General features: G+C 47.3%; 1 long non-coding RNA gene across 1 annotated transcript; it reads left to right on the top strand.

The window, feature by feature from the left end:
• Positions 1-4,781: 4,781 nt before the first annotated feature.
• LOC139539251 (uncharacterized) lies at positions 4,782-18,439 on the top strand. Its single transcript, XR_011667895.1, has 3 exons — positions 4,782-4,909; positions 8,329-8,462; positions 17,989-18,439. It is a non-coding gene; the product is annotated as an uncharacterized lncRNA (long non-coding RNA).
• Positions 18,440-20,227: the final 1,788 nt, after the last annotated feature.

The following is a 20,227-nucleotide window of genomic DNA, read 5'->3' as shown; positions in this document are numbered from 1 at the left end:
ACCACTACGGTAAATAAACAGCTGTAGGTCACTACCACTACGGTAAATAAACAGCTGTAGGTCACTACCACTACGGTAAATAAACAGCTGTAGGTCACTACCACTACGGTAAATAAACAGCTGTAGATCACTACCACTACGGTAAATAAACAGCTTGTTGTCCCTACCACTACGGTAAATAAACAGCTGTAGGTCACTACCACTACGGTAAATAAACAGCTGTAGGTCACTACCACTACGGTAAATAAACAGCTGTAGATCACTACCACTACGGTAAAATAAACAGCTGTAGATCACTACCACTACGGTAAATAAACAGCTTGATGTCCCTACCACTACGGTAAATAAACAGCTGTAGATCACTACCACTACGGTAAATAAACAAATGTAGATCACTACCACTACGGTAAATAAACAGCTGTAGATCACTACCACTACGGTAAATAAACAGCTGTAGATCACTACCACTACGGTAAATAAACAGCTTGATGTCCTTACCACTACGGTAAATAAACAGCTGTAGATCACTACCACTACGGTAAATAAACAGCTGTAGATCACTACCACTACGGTAAATAAACAGCTTGATGTCCCTACCACTACGGTAAATAAACAGCTTGATGTCCCTACCACTACGGTAAATAAACAGCTGTAGGTCACTACCACTATGGTAAATAAACAGCTGTAGATCACTACCACTACGGTAAATAAACAGCTGTAGGTCACTACCACTACGGTAAATAAACAGCTGTAGGTCACTACCACTACGGTAAATAAACAGCTGTAGATCACTACCACTACGGTAAATAAACAGCTGTAGGTCACTACCACTACGGTAAATAAACAGCTGTAGATCACTACCACTACGGTAAATAAACAGCTGTAGATCACTACCACTACGGTAAATAAACAGCTGTAGATCACTACCACTACGGTAAATAAACAGCTGTAGATCACTACCACTACGGTAAATAAACAGCTGTAGATCACTACCACTACGGTAAATAAACAGCTGTAGATCACTACCACTACGGTAAATAAACAGCTGTAGATCACTACCACTACGGTAAATAAACAGCTGTAGATCACTACCACTACGGTAAATAAACAGCTTGATGTCCCTACCACTACGGTAAATAAACAGCTTGATGTCCCTACCACTACGGTAAATAAACAGCTTGATGTCCCTACCACTACGGTAAATAAACAGCTGTAGGTCACTACCACTACGGTAAATAAACAGCTGTAGGTCACTACCACTACGGTAAATAAACAGCTGTAGATCACTACCACTACGGTAAATAAACAGCTGTAGATCACTACCACTACGGTAAATAAACAGCTGTAGGTCACTACCACTACGGTAAATAAACAGCTGTAGATCACTACCACTACGGTAAATAAACAGCTGTAGATCACTACCACTACGGTAAATAAACAGCTTGATGTCCCTACCACTACGGTAAATAAACAGCTTGATGTCCCTACCACTACGGTAAATAAACAGCTTGATGTCCCTACCACTACGGTAAATAAACAGCTGTAGATCACTACCACTACGGTAAATAAACAGCTGTAGGTCACTACCACTACGGTAAATAAACAGTTGTAGATCACTACCACTACGGTAAATAAACAGCTGTAGGTCACTACCACTACGATAAATAAACAGCTGTAGATCACTACCACTACGGTAAATAAACAGCTGTAGGTCACTACCACTACAGTAAATAAACAGCTGTAGATCACTACCACTACGGTAAATAAACAGCTGTAGATCACTACCACTACGGTAAATAAACAGCTTGATGTCCCTACCACTACGGTAAATAAACAGCTTGATGTCCCTACCACTACGGTAAATAAACAGCTTGATGTCCCTACCACTACGGTAAATAAACAGCTTGATGTCCCTACCACTACGGTAAATAAACAGCTGTAGATCACTACCACTACGGTAAATAAACAGCTGTAGGTCACTACCACTACGGTAAATAAACAGCTGTAGGTCACTACCACTACGGTAAATAAACAGCTGTAGGTCACTACCACTACGGTAAATAAACAGCTGTAGATCACTACCACTACGGTAAATAAACAGCTGTAGATCACTACCACTACGGTAAATAAACAGCTTGATGTCCCTACCACTACGGTAAATAAACAGCTTGTTGTCCCTACCACTACGGTAAATAAACAGCTGTAGGTCACTACCACTACGGTAAATAAACAGCTGTAGGTCACTACCACTACGGTAAATAAACAGCTGTAGATCACTACCACTACGGTAAAATAAACAGCTGTAGATCACTACCACTACGGTAAATAAACAGCTTGATGTCCCTACCACTACGGTAAATAAACAGCTGTAGATCACTACCACTACGGTAAATAAACAAATGTAGATCACTACCACTACGGTAAATAAACAGCTGTAGATCACTACCACTACGGTAAATAAACAGCTTGATGTCCCTGCCCGTTATGGTTAATAAACACTTGGAGGTCCCTAAATATTGAGAGAGCATCAAATGGAATCTGCACACATCTGAATAGCAGCATGTGATCCCCGCCCGCTATTAATTTCTGTTTTTTTTCAAGATATTCACGTCAGTCTCAAGAGGGCAAATCTTGGCAGACAGCCATGGGGGGTTGGGGAAAGAGTAAAGGGTAAGGGACTGACTGCTGCTTTAAATATCTATCTCTTAGGGAGCGTGGTATCCATCCATCTAGTCACCTTCTAACCCTCCATCCATCTAGTCACCTGTTCCCCATCCATCCATCTAGTCACCTGTTCCCCATCCATCCCTCTAGTCACCTGTTCCCCCTCCATCCATCTAGTCACCTGTTCCCCCTCCATCCATCTAGTCACCTGTTCGCCCTCCATCCATCTAGTCACCTGTTCCCCCTCCATCCATCTAGTCACCTGTTCCCCCTCCATCCATCTAGTCACCTGTTCCCCCTCCATCCATCTAGTCACCTTCTAACCCTCCATCCATCTAGTCACCTGTTCCCCCTCCATCCATCTAGTCACCTGTTCCCCCTCCATCCATCTAGTCACCTGTTCCCCATCCATCCATCTAGTCACCTGTTCCCCCTCCATCCATCTAGTCACCTGTTCCCCCTCCATCCATCTAGTCACCTTCTAACCCTCCATCCATCTAGTCACCTGTTCCCCATCCATCCATCTAGTCACCTGTTCCCCCTCCATCCATCTAGTCACCTTCTAACCCTCCATCCATCTAGTCACCTGTTCCCCATCCATCCATTTTGTCACCTGTTCCCCATCCATCCATCTAGTCACCTGTTCCCCATCCATCCATCGAGTCACCTGTTCCCCCTCCATCCATCTAGTCACCTGTTCCCCATCCATCCATCTAGTCACCTGTTCCCCCTCCATCCATCTAGTCACCTGTTCCCCCTCCATCCATCTAGTCACCTGTCCCCCCTCCATCCATCTAGTCACCTGTTCCCCATCCATCCATCTAGTCACCTGTTCCCCCCTCCATCCATCTAGTCACCTGTTCCCCATCCATCCATCTAGTCACCTGTTCCCCATCCATCCATCTAGTCACCTGTTCCCCATCCATCCATCTAGTCACCTTCTAACCCTCAATCCATCTAGTCACCTGTTCCCCCTCCATCCATCTAGTCACCTGTTCCCCATCCATCCATCTAGTCACCTGTTCCCCATCCATCCATCTAGTCACCTTCTAACCCTCAATCCATCTAGTCACCTGTTCCCCCTCCATCCATCTAGTCACCTGTTCCCCATCCATCCTTCTAGTCACATGTTCCCCCTCCATCCATCTAGTCACCTGTTCCCCATCCATCCATCTAGTCATCATTCCCTAAATATTGAGAGAGCATCAAATGGAATCTGCACACATCTGAATAGCAGCATGTGATCCCCGCCCGCTATTAATTTCAGTTTTTTTTCAAGATATTCACGTCAGTCTCAAGAGGGCAAATCTTGGCAGACAGCCATGGGGGGTTGGGGAAAGAGTAAAGGGTAAGGGACTGACTGCTGCTTTAAATATCTATCTCAAAGGGAGCGTGTTCAAGTGTAGAGGAACGAAAGGGAGTTAGATAGAATGCCACAGATGGAGTAACAGTGATTGTGATGGTTTTGTAAGATTGACCTAATTAAGCTTCTATAGATGTTTAGTTATTTCAGATGACCAACCGACATAAGGATGAACTATGACCGTTGGCGTGCATGTGGTGTGAGTGTGTGCCTACCTTCCGTCGTCTGTCTGGTTTCATTGCTGCCTCAGCTGCTTTTATTCAGCTGCACAGGTGTGGCGGGCCCGGTACCAACAGACAGCTGCACAGGTGTGGCGGGCCCGGTACCAACAGACAGCTGCACAGGTGTGGCGGGCCTGGTTCCAACAGGCAGCTGGACAGATTGTGGCGGGACTGGTTCCAACAGGCAGCTGGACAGATTGTGGCGGGCCTGGTTCCAACAGGCAGCTGGACAGATTGTGGCGGGCCTGGTTCCAACAGGCAGCTGGACAGGTGTGGCGTGCCTGGTACCAAAAGGCAGCTGGATAGGTGCGGCGAGCCTGGTACCAACAGGAAGCTAATTGCTCACTTATTCCCTCAGGTTCAGATGGATTAATCCGCTAAACCACTGTTTTGCTCTCTCTCTCTCTCTCTCTCTCTCTCTCTCTCTCTCTCTCTCTCTCTCTCTCTCTCTCTCTCTCTCTCTCTCTCTCTCTCTCTCTCTCTCTCTCTCTCTCTCTCTCTCTCTCTAAAATTTGTACCTATTTAAGGTAAAGGGATGCCTGTTTGCTGATGTTAACGGCTAAGGGCTGATGCAATCAAAAGTCATCAAAGAATAGAAGGACAAAACTTCAAGGCAGAGAGGTTCTGCAATTACGGAGAGAACACAGAAATACATGTGAGCGTGAGTGTTTACACATCTGTTAAATCTCTATGCTTGTGTGTCAAAAAACATGTGACTTTAACATGTGTAGAATATGGGCTCTGGGAGTAAATTGCACGACTCTGCATGAGCATCAGCTGAAGGGCGTGTGTGTGTGTGTGTGTGTGTGTGTGTGTGTGTGTGTGTGTGTGTGTGTGTGTGTGTGTGTGTGTGTGTGTGTGTGTGTGTGTGTGTGTGTGTGTGTGTGTGTGTGTGTGTGTGTGTGTGTGTGTGTGTGTGTTCAGGCATCAATCATAATTATAATACACAAATGTCAATCGCAGTTTAAAAGGAGTGGAACATCTGCGCGACCTCTCTCTGTCTGCTTGCCTGTCTGTTTCCATACGTTGCTTCCAAAGACCTCGTCTAATCGTGCCAAGTTTCAAATGACTGTTGGCTTATATCCAGGATTGATGAAGCGCCGTACACCTACAGCACAGCAACGGAGAAATCCATACCTTAAAAATCCGCTGAACCACCTTCAAAAAGTCAAGACATGCTTCTCGCAGACATATTAAGACTCAGCCGACCTCTGGGAAATTGTAGCTTGTCGCTCTACGGTGTAAATATCATTGTTCACAAAATAATGGAAAAAGGAGGGAAAACTTCTCTCTTTGTAAGAACCTGTTCCCCCCTCCATTCATATAGTCACCTTCTAACCCTCCGTCCATCTGGTCACCTGTTCCCCCTCCATTCATCTAGTCACCTGTTCCCCATCCATCCATCTAGTCACCTTCTAACCCTCAATCCATCTAGCCACCTGTTCCCCATCCATCCATCTAGTCACCTGTTCCCCATCCATCCATCTAGTCACCTTCTAACCCTCAATCCATCTAGCCACCTGTTCCCCATCCATCCATCTAGTCACCTGTTCCCCCTCCATCCATCTAGTCACCTTCTAACCCTCAATCCATCTAGTCACCTGTTCCCCCTCTATTCATATAGTCACCTGTTCCCCCTCCATCCATCTAGTCACCTGTTCCCCCTCCATTCATATAGTCACCTGTTCCCCCTCCATCCATCTAGTCACCTGTTCCCCATCCATCCATCTAGTCACCTTCTAACCCTCAATCCATCTAGCCACCTGTTCCCCATCCATCCATCTAGTCACCTGTTCCCCCTCCATCCATCTAGTCACCTGTTCCCCCTCCGTCCATCTAGTCACCTGTTCCCCCTCCATCCATCTAGTCACCTGTTGCCCCTCCATCCATCTAGTCACCTGTTCCCCCTCCATCCATCTAGTCACCTTCTAACCCTCCATCCATCTAGTCACCTGTTCCCCCTTCATCCATCTAGTCACCTTCTAACCCTCCATCCATCTAGTCACCTGTTCCCCCTCCATCCATCTAGTCACCTGTTCCCCCTCCATCCATCTAGTCACCTTTTAACCCTTCATCCATCTAGTCACCTGTTCCCCCTCCATCCATCTAGTCACCTTCTAACCCTCCATCCATCTAGTCACCTGTTCCCCCTCCATCCATCTAGACACCTGTTCCCCCTCCATCCATCTAGTCACCTGTTCCCCCTCCATCCATCTAGTCACCTGTTCCCCCTCCATCCATCTAGTCACCTGTTCCCCCTCCATCCATCTAGTCACCTGTTCCCCCTTCATCCATCTAGTCACCTGTTCCCCCTCCATCCATCTAGTCACCTGTTCCCCCTCCATCCATCTAGTCACCTGTTCCCCCTCCATCCATCTAGTCACCTGTTCCCCATCCATCCATCTAGTCACCTGTTCCCCCTCCATCCATCTAGTCACCTGTTCCCCCATCATCCATCTAGTCACCTTCTAACCCTCCATCCATCTAGTCACCTGTTCCCCATCCATCCATCTAGTCACCTGTTCCCCCTCCATCCATCTAGTCACCTTCTAACCCTCCATCCATCTAGTCACCTGTTCCCCATCCATCCATTTTGTCACCTGTTCCCCATCCATCCATCTAGTCACCTGTTCCCCATCCATCCATCGAGTCACCTGTTCCCCCTCCATCCATCTAGTCACCTGTTCCCCATCCATCCATCTAGTCACCTGTTCCCCCTCCATCCATCTAGTCACCTGTTCCCCCTCCATCCATCTAGTCACCTGTCCCCCCTCCATCCATCTAGTCACCTGTTCCCCATCCATCCATCTAGTCACCTGTTCCCCCCTCCATCCATCTAGTCACCTGTTCCCCATCCATCCATCTAGTCACCTGTTCCCCATCCATCCATCTAGTCACCTGTTCCCCATCCATCCATCTAGTCACCTTCTAACCCTCAATCCATCTAGTCACCTGTTCCCCCTCCATCCATCTAGTCACCTGTTCCCCATCCATCCATCTAGTCACCTGTTCCCCATCCATCCATCTAGTCACCTTCTAACCCTCAATCCATCTAGTCACCTGTTCCCCCTCCATCCATCTAGTCACCTGTTCCCCATCCATCCTTCTAGTCACATGTTCCCCCTCCATCCATCTAGTCACCTGTTCCCCCTCCATCCATCTAGTCATCATTCCCTAAATATTGAGAGAGCATCAAATGGAATCTGCACACATCTGAATAGCAGCATGTGATCCCCGCCCGCTATTAATTTCAGTTTTTTTTCAAGATATTCACGTCAGTCTCAAGAGGGCAAATCTTGGCAGACAGCCATGGGGGGTTGGGGAAAGAGTAAAGGGTAAGGGACTGACTGCTGCTTTAAATATCTATCTCAAAGGGAGCGTGTTCAAGTGTAGAGGAACGAAAGGGAGTTAGATAGAATGCCACAGATGGAGTAACAATGATTGTGATGGTTTTGTAAGATTGACCTAATTAAGCTTCTATAGATGTTTAGTTATTTCAGATGACCAACCGACATAAGGATGAACTATGACCGTTGGCGTGCATGTGGTGTGAGTGTGTGCCTACCTACCTTCCGTCGTCTGTCTGGTTTCATTGCTGCCTCAGCTGCTTTTATTCAGCTGCACAGGTGTGGCGGGCCCGGTACCAACAGACAGCTGCACAGGTGTGGCGGGCCCGGTACCAACAGACAGCTGCACAGGTGTGGCGGGCCTGGTTCCAACAGGCAGCTGGACAGATTGTGGCGGGACTGGTTCCAACAGGCAGCTGGACAGATTGTGGCGGGCCTGGTTCCAACAGGCAGCTGGACAGATTGTGGCGGGCCTGGTTCCAACAGGCAGCTGGACAGGTGTGGCGTGCCTGGTACCAAAAGGCAGCTGGATAGGTGCGGCGAGCCTGGTACCAACAGGAAGCTAATTGCTCACTTATTCCCTCAGGTTCAGATGGATTAATCCGTTAAACCACTGTTTTGCTATCTCTCTCTCTCTCTCTCTCTCTCTCTCTCTCTCTCTCTCTCTCTCTCTCTCTCTCTCTCTCTCTCTCTCTCTCTCTCTCTCTCTCTCTAAAATTTGTACCTATTTAAGGTAAAGGGATGCCTGTTTGCTGATGTTAACGGCTAAGGGCTGATGCAATCAAAAGTCATCAAAGAATAGAAGGACAAAACTTCAAGGCAGAGAGGTTCTGCAATTACGGAGAGAACACAGAAATACATGTGAGCGTGAGTGTTTACACATCTGTTAAATCTCTATGCTTGTGTGTCAAAAAACATGTGACTTTAACATGTGTAGAATATGGGCTCTGGGAGTAAATTGCACGACTCTGCATGAGCATCAGCTGAAGGGCGTGTGTGTGTGTGTGTGTGTGTGTGTGTGTGTGTGTGTGTGTGTGTGTGTGTGTGTGATTGTGTGTGATTGTGTGTGTGTGTGTGTGTTCAGGCATCAATCATAATTATAATACACAAATGTCAATCGCAGTTTAAAAGGAGTGGAACATCTGCGCGACCTCTCTCTGTCTGCTTGCCTGTCTGTTTCCATACGTTGCTTCCAAAGACCTCGTCTAATCGTGCCAAGTTTCAAATGACTGTTGGCTTATATCCAGGATTGATGAAGCGCCGTACACCTACAGCACAGCAACGGAGAAATCCATACCTTAAAAATCCGCTGAACCACCTTCAAAAAGTCAAGACATGCTTCTCGCAGACATATTAAGACTCAGCCGACCTCTGGGAAATTGTAGCTTGTCGCTCTACGGTGTAAATATCATTGTTCACAAAATAATGGAAAAAGGAGGGAAAACTTCTCTCTTTGTAAGAACCTGTTCCCCCCTCCATTCATATAGTCACCTTCTAACCCTCCGTCCATCTGGTCACCTGTTCCCCATCCATCCATCTAGTCACCTTCTAACCCTCAATCCATCTAGCCACCTGTTCCCCATCCATCCATCTAGTCACCTGTTCCCCATCCATCCATCTAGTCACCTTCTAACCCTCAATCCATCTAGCCACCTGTTCCCCATCCATCCATCTAGTCACCTGTTCCCCCTCCATCCATCTAGTCACCTGTTCCCCCTCCATTCATATAGTCACCTGTTCCCCCTCCATCCATCTAGTCACCTGTTCCCCATCCATCCATCTAGTCACCTTCTAACCCTCAATCCATCTAGCCACCTGTTCCCCATCCATCCATCTAGTCACCTGTTCCCCCTCCATCCATCTAGTCACCTGTTCCCCCTCCGTCCATCTAGTCACCTGTTCCCCCTCCATCCATCTAGTCACCTGTTGCCCCTCCATCCATCTAGTCACCTGTTCCCCCTCCATCCATCTAGTCACCTTCTAACCCTCCATCCATCTAGTCACCTGTTCCCCCTTCATCCATCTAGTCACCTTCTAACCCTCCATCCATCTAGTCACCTGTTCCCCCTCCATCCATCTAGTCACCTGTTCCCCCTCCATCCATCTAGTCACCTTTTAACCCTTCATCCATCTAGTCACCTGTTCCCCCTCCATCCATCTAGTCACCTTCTAACCCTCCATCCATCTAGTCACCTGTTCCCCCTCCATCCATCTAGACACCTGTTCCCCCTCCATCCATCTAGTCACCTGTTCCCCCTCCATCCATCTAGTCACCTGTTCCCCCTCCATCCATCTAGTCACCTGTTCCCCCTCCATCCATCTAGTCACCTGTTCCCTCCTCCATCCATCTAGTCACCTGTTCCCCCTCCATCCATCTAGTCACCTGTTCCCCCTCCATCCATCTAGTCACCTGTTCCCCATCCATCCATCTAGTCACCTGTTCCCCCTCCATCCATCTAGTCACCTGTTCCCCATCCATCCATCTAGTCACCTGTTCCCCCTCCATCCATCTAGTCACCTGTTCCCCCTCCATCCATCTAGTCACCTGTTCGCCCTCCATCCATCTAGTCACCTGTTCCCCCTCCATCCATCTAGTCACCTGTTCCCCCTCCATCCATCTAGTCACCTGTTCCCCCTCCATCCATCTAGTCACCTTCTAACCCTCCATCCATCTAGTCACCTGTTCCCCCTCCATCCATCTAGTCACCTGTTCCCCCTCCATCCATCTAGTCACCTGTTCCCCCTCCATCCATCTTGTCACCTGTTCCCCCTCCATCCATCTAGTCACCTGTTCCCCCTCCATCCATCTAGTCACCTTCTAACCCTCCATCCATCTAGTCACCTGTTCCCCCTCCATCCATCTTGTCACCTGTTCCCCCTCCATCCATCTAGTCACCTGTTCCCCCTCCATCCATCTAGTCACCTTCTAACCCTCCATCCATCTAGTCACCTGTTCCCCATCCATCCATCTAGTCACCTGTTCCACCTCCATCCATCTTGTCACCTGTTCCCCCTCCATCCATCTAGTCACCTGTTCCCCCTCCATCCATCTAGTCACCTTCTAACCCTCCATCCATCTAGTCACCTGTTCCCCATCCATCCATCTAGTCACCTGTTCCCCCTCCATCCATCTAGTCACCTTCTAACCCTCCATCCATCTAGTCACCTGTTCCCCATCCATCCATTTTGTCACCTGTTCCCCATCCATCCATCTAGTCACCTGTTCCCCATCCATCCATCGAGTCACCTGTTCCCCCTCCATCCATCTAGTCACCTGTTCCCCATCCATCCATCTAGTCACCTGTTCCCCCTCCATCCATCTAGTCACCTGTTCCCCATCCATCCATCTAGTCACCTGTTCCCCCTCCATCCATCTAGTCACCTGTTCCCCATCCATCCATCTAGTCACCTGTTCCCCCTCCATCCATCTAGTCACCTGTTCCCCATCCATCCATCTAGTCACCTGTTCCCCATCCATCCATCTAGTCACCTGTTCCCCATCCATCCATCTAGTCACCTTCTAACCCTCAATCCATCTAGTCACCTGTTCCCCCTCCATCCATCTAGTCACCTGTTCCCCATCCATCCATCTAGTCACCTGTTCCCCATCCACCCATCTAGTCACCTTCTAACCCTCAATCCATCTAGTCACCTGTTCCCCCTCCATCCATCTAGTCACCTGTTCCCCATCCATCCTTCTAGTCACATGTTCCCCCTCCATCCATCTAGTCACCTGTTCCCCATCCATCCATCTAGTCACCTGTTCCCCCTCCATCCATCTAGTCACCTGTTCCCCCTCCATCCATCTAGTCACCTTCTAACCCTCCATCCATCTAGTCACCTGTTCCCCATCCATCCATCTAGTCACCTTCTAACCCTCCATCCATCTAGTCACCTTTTCGCCCTCCATCCATCTAGTCACCTTCTAACCCTCCATCCATCTAGTCACCTGTTCCCCATCCATCCATCTAGTCACCTGTTCCCCCTCTATCCATCTAGTCACCTTCTAACCCTCCATCCATCTAGTCACCTGTTCCCCATCCATCCATTTTGTCACCTGTTCCCCATCCATCCATCTTGTCACCTGTTCCCCATCCATCCATCGAGTCACCTGTTCCCCCTCCATCCATCTAGTCACCTGTTCCCCATCCATCCATCTAGTCACCTGTTCCCCCTCCATCCATCTAGTCACCTGTCCCCCCTCCATCCATCTAGTCACCTGTTCCCCCTCCATCCATCTAGTCACCTGTTCCCCATCCATCCATCTAGTCACCTGTTCCCCCTCCATCCATCTAGTCACCTGTTCCCCATCCATCCATCTAGTCACCTGTTCCCCATCCATCCATCTAGTCACCTGTTACCCATCCATCCATCTAGTCACCTTCTAACCCTCAATCCATCTAGTCACCTGTTCCCCCTCCATCCATCTAGTCACCTGTTCCCCATCCATCCATCTAGTCACCTGTTCCCCATCCATCCATCTAGTCACCTGTTCCCCCTCCATCCATCTAGTCACCTGTTCCCCATCCATCCTTCTAGTCACATGTTCCCCCTCCATCCATCTAGTCACCTGTTCCCCATCCATCCATCTAGTCACCTGTTCCCCCTCCATCCATCTAGTCACCTGTTCCCCCTCCATCCATCTAGTCACCTTCTAACCCTCCATCCATCTAGTCACCTGTTCCCCATCCATCCATCTAGTCACCTTCTAACCCTCCATCCATCTAGTCACCTGTTCTCCCTCCATCCATCTAGTCACCTTCTAACCCTCCATCCATCTAGTCACCTGTTCCCCATCCATCCATCTAGTCACCTTCTAACCCTCAATCCATCTAGTCACCTGTTCCCCATCCATCCTTCTAGTCACCTGTTCCCCCTCCATCCATCTAGTCACCTGTTCCCCCTCCATCCATCTAGTCACCTGTTCCCCCTCCATCCATCTAGTCACCTGTTCCCACTCCATCCATCTAGTCACCTTCTAACCCTCCATCCATCTAGTCACCTGTTCCCCCTCCATCCATCTAGTCACCTGTTCCCCCTCCATCCATCTAGTCACCTGTTCCCCCTCCATCCATCTAGTCACCTGTTCCCCCTGCATCCATCTGGTCACCTGTTCGCCCTCCATCCATCTAGTCACCTTCTAACCCTCCATCCATCTAGTCACCTGTTCCCCATCCATCCATCTAGTCACCTGTTCCCCCTCCATCCATCTAGTCACCTGTTCCCCCTCCATCCATCTAGTCACCTTCTAACCCTCCATCCATCTAGTCACCTGTTCCCCCTCCATCCATCTAGTCACCTTCTAACCCTCCATCCATCTAGTCACCTGTTCCCCCTCCATCCATCTAGTCACCTGTTCCCCCTCCATCCATCTAGTCACCTGTTCCCCCTCCATCCATCTAGTCACCTGTTCCCCATCCGTCCATCTAGTCACCTGTTCCCCCTCCATCCATCTAGTCACCTGTTCCCCCTCCATCCATCTAGTCACCTGTTACCCATCCATCCATCTAGTCACCTGTTCCCCCTCCATCCATCTTGTCACCTGTTCCCCCTCCATCCATCTAGTCACCTGTTCCCCATCCATCCATCTAGTCACCTGTTCCCCCTCCATCCATCTAGTCACCTTCTAACCCTCCATCCATCTAGTCACCTGTTCCCCATCCATCCATCTTGTCACCTGTTCCCCATCCATCCATCTAGTCACCTGTTCCCCATCCATCCATCGAGTCACCTGTTCCCCCTCCATCCATCTAGTCACCTGTTCCCCATCCATCCATCTTGTCACCTGTTCCCCATCCATCCATCTAGTCACCTGTTCCCCATCCATCCATCGAGTCGCCTGTTCCCCCTCCATCCATCTAGTCACCTGTTCCCCCTCCATCCATCTAGTCACCTTCTAACCCTCCATCCATCTAGTGACCTGTTCCCCATCCATCCATCTAGTCACCTTCTAACCCTCCATCCATCTAGTCACCTGTTTGCCCTCCATCCATCTAGTCACCTTCTAACCCTCCATCCATCTAGTCACCTGTTTGCCCTCCATCCATCTAGTCACCTTCTAACCCTCCATCCATCTAGTCACCTGTTCCCCCTCCATCCATCTAGTCACCTGTTCCCCATCCATCCATCTAGTCACCTTCTAACCCTCCATCCATCTAGTCACCTGTTCCCCCTCCATCCATCTAGTCACCTGTTCCCCATCCATCCATCTAGTGACCTGTTCCCCATCCATCCATCTAGTCACCTTCTAACCCTCCATCCATCTAGTCACCTGTTCGCCCTCCATCCATCTAGTCACCTTCTAACCCTCCATCCATCTAGTCACCTGTTTGCCCTCCATCCATCTAGTCACCTTCTAACCCTCCATCCATCTAGTCACCTGTTCCCCATCCATCCATCTAGTCACCTGTTCCCCCTCCATCCATCTAGTCACCTTCTAACCCTCCATCCATCTAGTCACCTGTTCGCCCTCCATCCATCTAGTCACCTTCTAACCCTCCATCCATCTAGTCACCTGTTTGCCCTCCATCCATCTAGTCACCTTCTAACCCTCCATCCATCTAGTCACCTGTTCCCCATCCATCCATCTAGTCACCTGTTCCCCCTTCATCCATCTAGCCACCTTTGAGCCTTCCCATTATTCTATTGTTTCAGTGTGAGGGCCTCAGCATTTGAAAAATGTATTTTAGGCCATTTCATTTGGCATCCCATCTTTCTCCTCCTGTTTCATAAAACATTCTCAAGAATCCAATGTGGGAAGTCTCCAAGATCAGATGCAGCTACCTTAAGGTTCACATGTGGAGGAAAATATTGACATGTTTTTTTGACTAAACCCATAGATTCCCTTTGTTAGTTTCAATGACTAAACACACAGAATCCCTTTGTTAATTTCAATGACTAAACACGCAAATTCCCATTGCTAATTTCAATGACTAAAACCACAGATTCCCTTTGTTAATTTCAATGACTCAAACCACAGATTCCCTTTGTTAATTTCAATGACTTAAAACCCACAGATTCCCTTTGTTAATTTCAATGACTAAACACACATATTCCCATTGTTAATTTCAATGACTAAAACCACAGATTCCCTTTGTTAATTTCAATGACTAAACTCACAGATTCCCTTTGTTCATCCGAGAGTATTTCACCTCTCTGAAGTCTAACAGTGTACTTATGTCTGTGTAACTAGGCCATACCCAAAGCAAATGTATTAGAACAATTATGCAAAAAGCATTGTGTCTTATAAAATATTTAAAAAGTATGTGCCCTTCTATGCAATCTTGTATACACATACAACCTAGTACAATGAACAGATTGGGGAATTTTTTTATCGACACAAATAGTGAATGCCTCGCCTCTCATTCCCAATTAGGCCAAACCATCCATCAATAGAGGGATAATGACAGAATGCTGATTACAATATCTGTATACCAACTCCTGGAGGGTGAATACTAACGGAAGAGGGATAGCGAGATTAAACTCCAGGAAAAGGTTTGGTGAGATAGGGGGACAAGGGGGAGGTGTAAAGGAGAGATGGGGAAGAAGGGAGGAGGAGTGGAGGGTACAACAAAGAGGAGCCTATCTGTGACCTTTCCACAGGGCAGTGGGTTGTGTCCGTCTGGGAGCCTATCAAATCAAATCAAATGTATTTATATAGCCCTTCGTACATCAGCTGATATCTCAAAGTGCTGTACAGAAACCCAGCCTAAAACCCCAAACAGCAAGCAATGCAGGTGTAGAAGCACGGTGGCTAGGAAAAACTCCCTAGAAAGGCCAAAACCTAGGAAGAAACCTAGAGAGGAACTAGGCTATGAGGGGTGGCCAGTCCTCTTCTGGCTGTGCCGGGTGGAGATTATAACAGAACATGGCCAAGATGTTCAAATGTTCATAAATGACCAGCATGGTCAAATAATAATAATCACAGTAGTTGTCGAGGGTGCAACAAGTCAGCATCTCAGGAGCAAATGTCAGTTGGCTTTTCATAGCCGATCATTAAGAGTATCTCTACCGCTCCTGCTGTCTCTAGAGAGTTGAAAACAGCAGGTCTGGGACAGGTAGCACGTCTGGTGAACAGGTCAGGGTTCCATAGACGCAGGCAGAACAGTTGAAACTGGAGCAGCAGCACGGCCAGGTGGACTGGGGACAGCAAGGAGTCATCGTGCCAGGTAGTCCTGAGGCATGGTCCTAGGGATCAGGTCCTCCGAGAAAGAGAGAGAAAGAAAGAAAGAAAGAAAGAAAGAAAGAAAGAAAGAAAGAAAGAGAGAATTAGAGAGAGCATACTTAAATTCACACAGGACACCGGAAAAAACAGGAGAAGTACTCCAGATATAACAGACTGACCCTAGCCCCCCAACACATAAACTACTGCAGCATAAATACTGGAGGCTGAGACAGGAGGGGTCAGGAGACACTGTGGCCCCATCCAATGATACCCCTGGAGAGGGCCAAACAGGCAGGATATAACCCCACCCACTTTGCCAAAGCACAGCCCCCACACCACTAGAGGGATATCTTCAACCACCAACTTACCGTCCTGAGACAAGGCCGAGTATAGCCCACAAAGATCTCCGCCACGGCACAACCCAAGGGGGGGGCGCCAACCCAGACAGGAAGATCACGTCAGTGACTCAACCCACTCAAGTGACGCACCCCTCCTAGGGACAGCATGAAAGAGCACCAGTAAGCCAGTGACTCAGCCCCTGTAATAGGGTTAGAGGCAGAGAATCCCAGTGGAGAGAGGGGAACCGGCTAGGCAGAGACAGCAAGGGCGGTTCGTTGCTCCAGAGCCTTTCAGTTCACCTTCACACTCCTGGGCCAGACTACACTCAATCACTGAAGAGATGAGTCTTCAGTAAAGACTTAAAGGTTGAGACCAAGTCTGCGTCTCTCACATGGATAGGCAGACCATTCCATAAAAATGTAGCTCTATAGGGGATAGCCCTGCCTCTAGCTGTTTGCTTAGAAATTCTAGGGACAATTAGGAGGCCTGCGTCTTGTGACCGTAGCGTGATCCTATCAGTGATCCTTCCACAGGGCAGTGGGTTGTGTCTGTCTGGGAGCCTATCAGTGATCCTTCCACAGGGCAGTGGGTTGTGTCTGTCTGGGAGCCTATCAGTGATCCTTCCACAGGGCAGTGGGTTGTGTCTGTCTGGGAGCCTATCAGTGATCCTTCCACAGGGCAGTGTGTTGTGTCTGTCTGGGAGCCTATCAGTGATCCTTCCACAGGGCAGTGGGTTGTGTCTATCTGTTGGCCGCCTACGGAGAGGTGAGGTGGAAAGCTAGAGGGAATGGAGATGGACATTGTTTGAATGCTTATGTGGAGGGCAGCTAGACTGGGCTGGCCTGGGCTGGGCTGAGGCAGAGTGCCAATATGGATTATTAAACTATATGTACACACTACCGGTCAAAAGTTTTAGAACACCTAATCATTCAAGGGTTTTTCTTTATTCTTACTATTTTCTACATTGTAGAATAATAGTGAAGACATCAAAACTATAAAATAACACATATGGAATCCTGTAGAAACCAAAAAATTGTTAAATAACTGAAAATATATTTTATATTTGATAGTCTTCAAAATAGCCACTCTTTGCTTGATGACAGCTTTTCAAATGCGTGGCATTCTCTCAACCAGCTTCATTCGGTAATAACCTAGAATGCATTTCAATTAACAGGTGTGCCTTCTTAAAAATGTAGTGCGTTTGAGCCAATCAGTTGTGTTGTGACAAGGTAGGGTGGTATACAGAAGATAGCCCTATTTAGTAAAAGTCCAAGTCCATATTGTGGCAAGAACAGCTTTAAGACATTACTTTAAGACATGAAGGTCAGTCAATACGGAAAATTTCAATAACTTTGAAAGTTACTTCAAGTGCAGTCGCAAAAAATATCAAGCGCTATGATGAAACTAGCTCTCATTAGGACCGCCACAGGAAAGGAAGACCCAGAGTTCACTATGCTGCAGAGGAAAGGTTCATTAGATTTACCAGCCTCAGAAATTGCAGCCCAAATAATTGCTTCACAGAGTTCAAGTAACAGACACATCTCAACATCAACTGTTCAGAGGAGACTGTGTGAATCAGGCCTTCATTTGCTTGGGCCAAGAAACACAAGCAATGGACATTAGACGGTTGGAAATCTGTCCTTTGGTCTGGAGTCCAAATTCAAGTGTTTTGGTTCCAACCTCTGTGTCTTTGTGAGACGCGGTGTGGGTGAACGGATGATCTCCACATGTGTATTTCCCACCGTAAAGCATGGAGGAGGAGTTGTTATGGTGTGGGGGTGCTTTGCTGGTGACACTGTCTGTGATTTATTTAGAATTCAAGGCACACTTAACCATTATGCCTACCACAGAATTCTGCAATGATACACCATCCCATCTGTTTTTCAACAGGACAATGACCCAACACACCTCCAGGCAGTGTAAGGGCTATTTGACCAAGAAGAAGAGTGATGGAGTGCTGCATCAGATGAGCTGGCCTCCACAATCACCCGACCTCAACTCAATTGAGATGGTTTGGGATGAGTTGGACCGCAGAATGAAGGAAAAGCAGCCAACAAGTGCTCAGCATATGTGGGAACTCCTTCAAGACTGTTGGAAAAGCATTCCAGGTGAAGCTGGTTGAGAAAATTCCAGAATTCCAAGAGTGTGCAAAGCTGTCATCAAGGCAAGTGGTGGCTATTTGAAGAAACTATATTTTGATTTGTTTAACACTTATTTGGTTACTATATGATTCCATATGTGTTTTTTCATAGTTTTGATGTCTTCATTAATATTCTGCAATGTAGAAAATAGTAAAAATAAAGAAACACCCTTGAATTAGTAGGTGTTCTAAAACTTTTGACCGGCACTGTATATCCTGTAATTTATTTGACATGGGGAATGCACAATAATTATCTCAGAAAATTCTAATGTGTAATAGTGGAAGAGTTATCTAGATGGATTATTTTCATCAGTAGTTCCTGGGCAGGAAGTATTACTTTTGAGATTATTCCATTGTTTGTATTACACTAAATCAAGCACTATTCAAGTATTTGGAAGTATTTATCATTGGGGAGACATACATTTGACCCAGGTCTGAGATGTTCAGTAGTGAACAGTTAGGGAATGTGTTAAGTGTCTGAGTAAAGCCACTGTGTGTTTGTGTCTGTTCATGTCTAATGACAGAGGAGGACAACTCACTGTCTGTCTGCCCTCCCACTGTTTCCTATGAACTGGCAATAACTCCTCAGAGAACAAAGGAATCCTTTTATAGGTCCATGTCTGCTGGTCAGTGGAGCATCAGCGGACTCCTGTCTGTTCTGTGGGAGTGTGTGTGTGTGTGTGTGTGTGTGTGTGTGTGTGTGTGTGTGTGTGTGTGTGTGTGTGTGTGTGTGTGTGTGTGTGTGTGTGTGTGTGTGTGTGTGTGTGTGTGTGTGTGTGTGTGTGTGTGTGTGTGTGTGTGTGTGTGTGTGTGTGTGTGTGTGTGTGTGTGTGTGTGTGTGTGTGTGTGTGTGTGTGTGTGCCCCGGCATGTGTGTGGGTTAGGGTTAGAATGGGAGAGTTATGAGATGTACTGGGTTAGGGTTATATAGGAGGCAGACTTGGATCATAGACAGAGCATTATAAAGCACATTCAAACATCCACAAACAAAGGTTTACATTCTGTGATCGGGAACATCTCCCCCTGTCACACACAGGGCATGTGTGTGTGCGGGTGTGTGACAGGGTGAAATGTTTCTGATCACAGAATGTAAACCTTTGTCTGTGGATGTGGGAATGTGCTTTCTAATGCTCTGTCTATGATCCCAGTCTGCCTCCTATACAACCCTAACCCGATATAACCTTAGCTTTGCACACTCTTGGCATTCCCTCAACCAGCTTCACCTGGAATGCTCTTGCAAAGGTCTCACATATGCTGAGCACTTGTTGGCTGCTTTTCCTTCTCTCTGCGGTCTGACTCATCCCAAACCATCTCAATTGAGTTGAGGTCGGGTGATTGTGGAGGCCAGGTCATCTGATGCAGTACTCCACCACTCTCCTTCTTGGTCAAATAGCCCTTACACTGCCTGGAGGTGTGTTGGGTCATTGTCACCCATTCTAAACCTAACCCAATACATCTAAAAAAACTCTCACATTCTAACCCAATACATCTCAAAACTGTCACATTCTAACCCAATACATCTCAAAACTGTCACATTCTAACCCAATACATCTTTTAACTCTCCCATTCTAACCCAATACGTCTTTTAACTCTCCCATTCTAACCCAATACATCTTTTAACTCTCCCATTCTAACCTAATACATCTCTTAACTCTCACATTCTAACCCAATACATCTCAAAACTCTCACATTCTAACCCAATACATCTTTTAACTCTCCCATTCTAACCCAATACGTCTTTTAACTCTCCCATTCTAACCCAATACTTCTTTTAACTCTCCCATTCTAACCTAATATGTCTCTTAACTCTCCCATTCTAACCTAATATGTCTCTTAACTCTCGCATTCTAACCTAATATGTATTTTAACTCTCCCATTCTAACTTAATAAGTCTCTTAACTCTCCAATTCTAACCTAATATGTATTTTAACTCTCCATTCTAATCCTAACCTGATACACCTCTTAACTCTCCCATTCCAACCTAATATGT

The sequence above is a fragment of the Salvelinus alpinus genome, chromosome 15 (assembly GCF_045679555.1).
Source record: "Salvelinus alpinus chromosome 15, SLU_Salpinus.1, whole genome shotgun sequence".
Classification (NCBI taxonomy): domain Eukaryota; kingdom Metazoa; phylum Chordata; class Actinopteri; order Salmoniformes; family Salmonidae; genus Salvelinus; species Salvelinus alpinus.
This window is presented reverse-complemented; position numbering and strand designations above follow the sequence as displayed.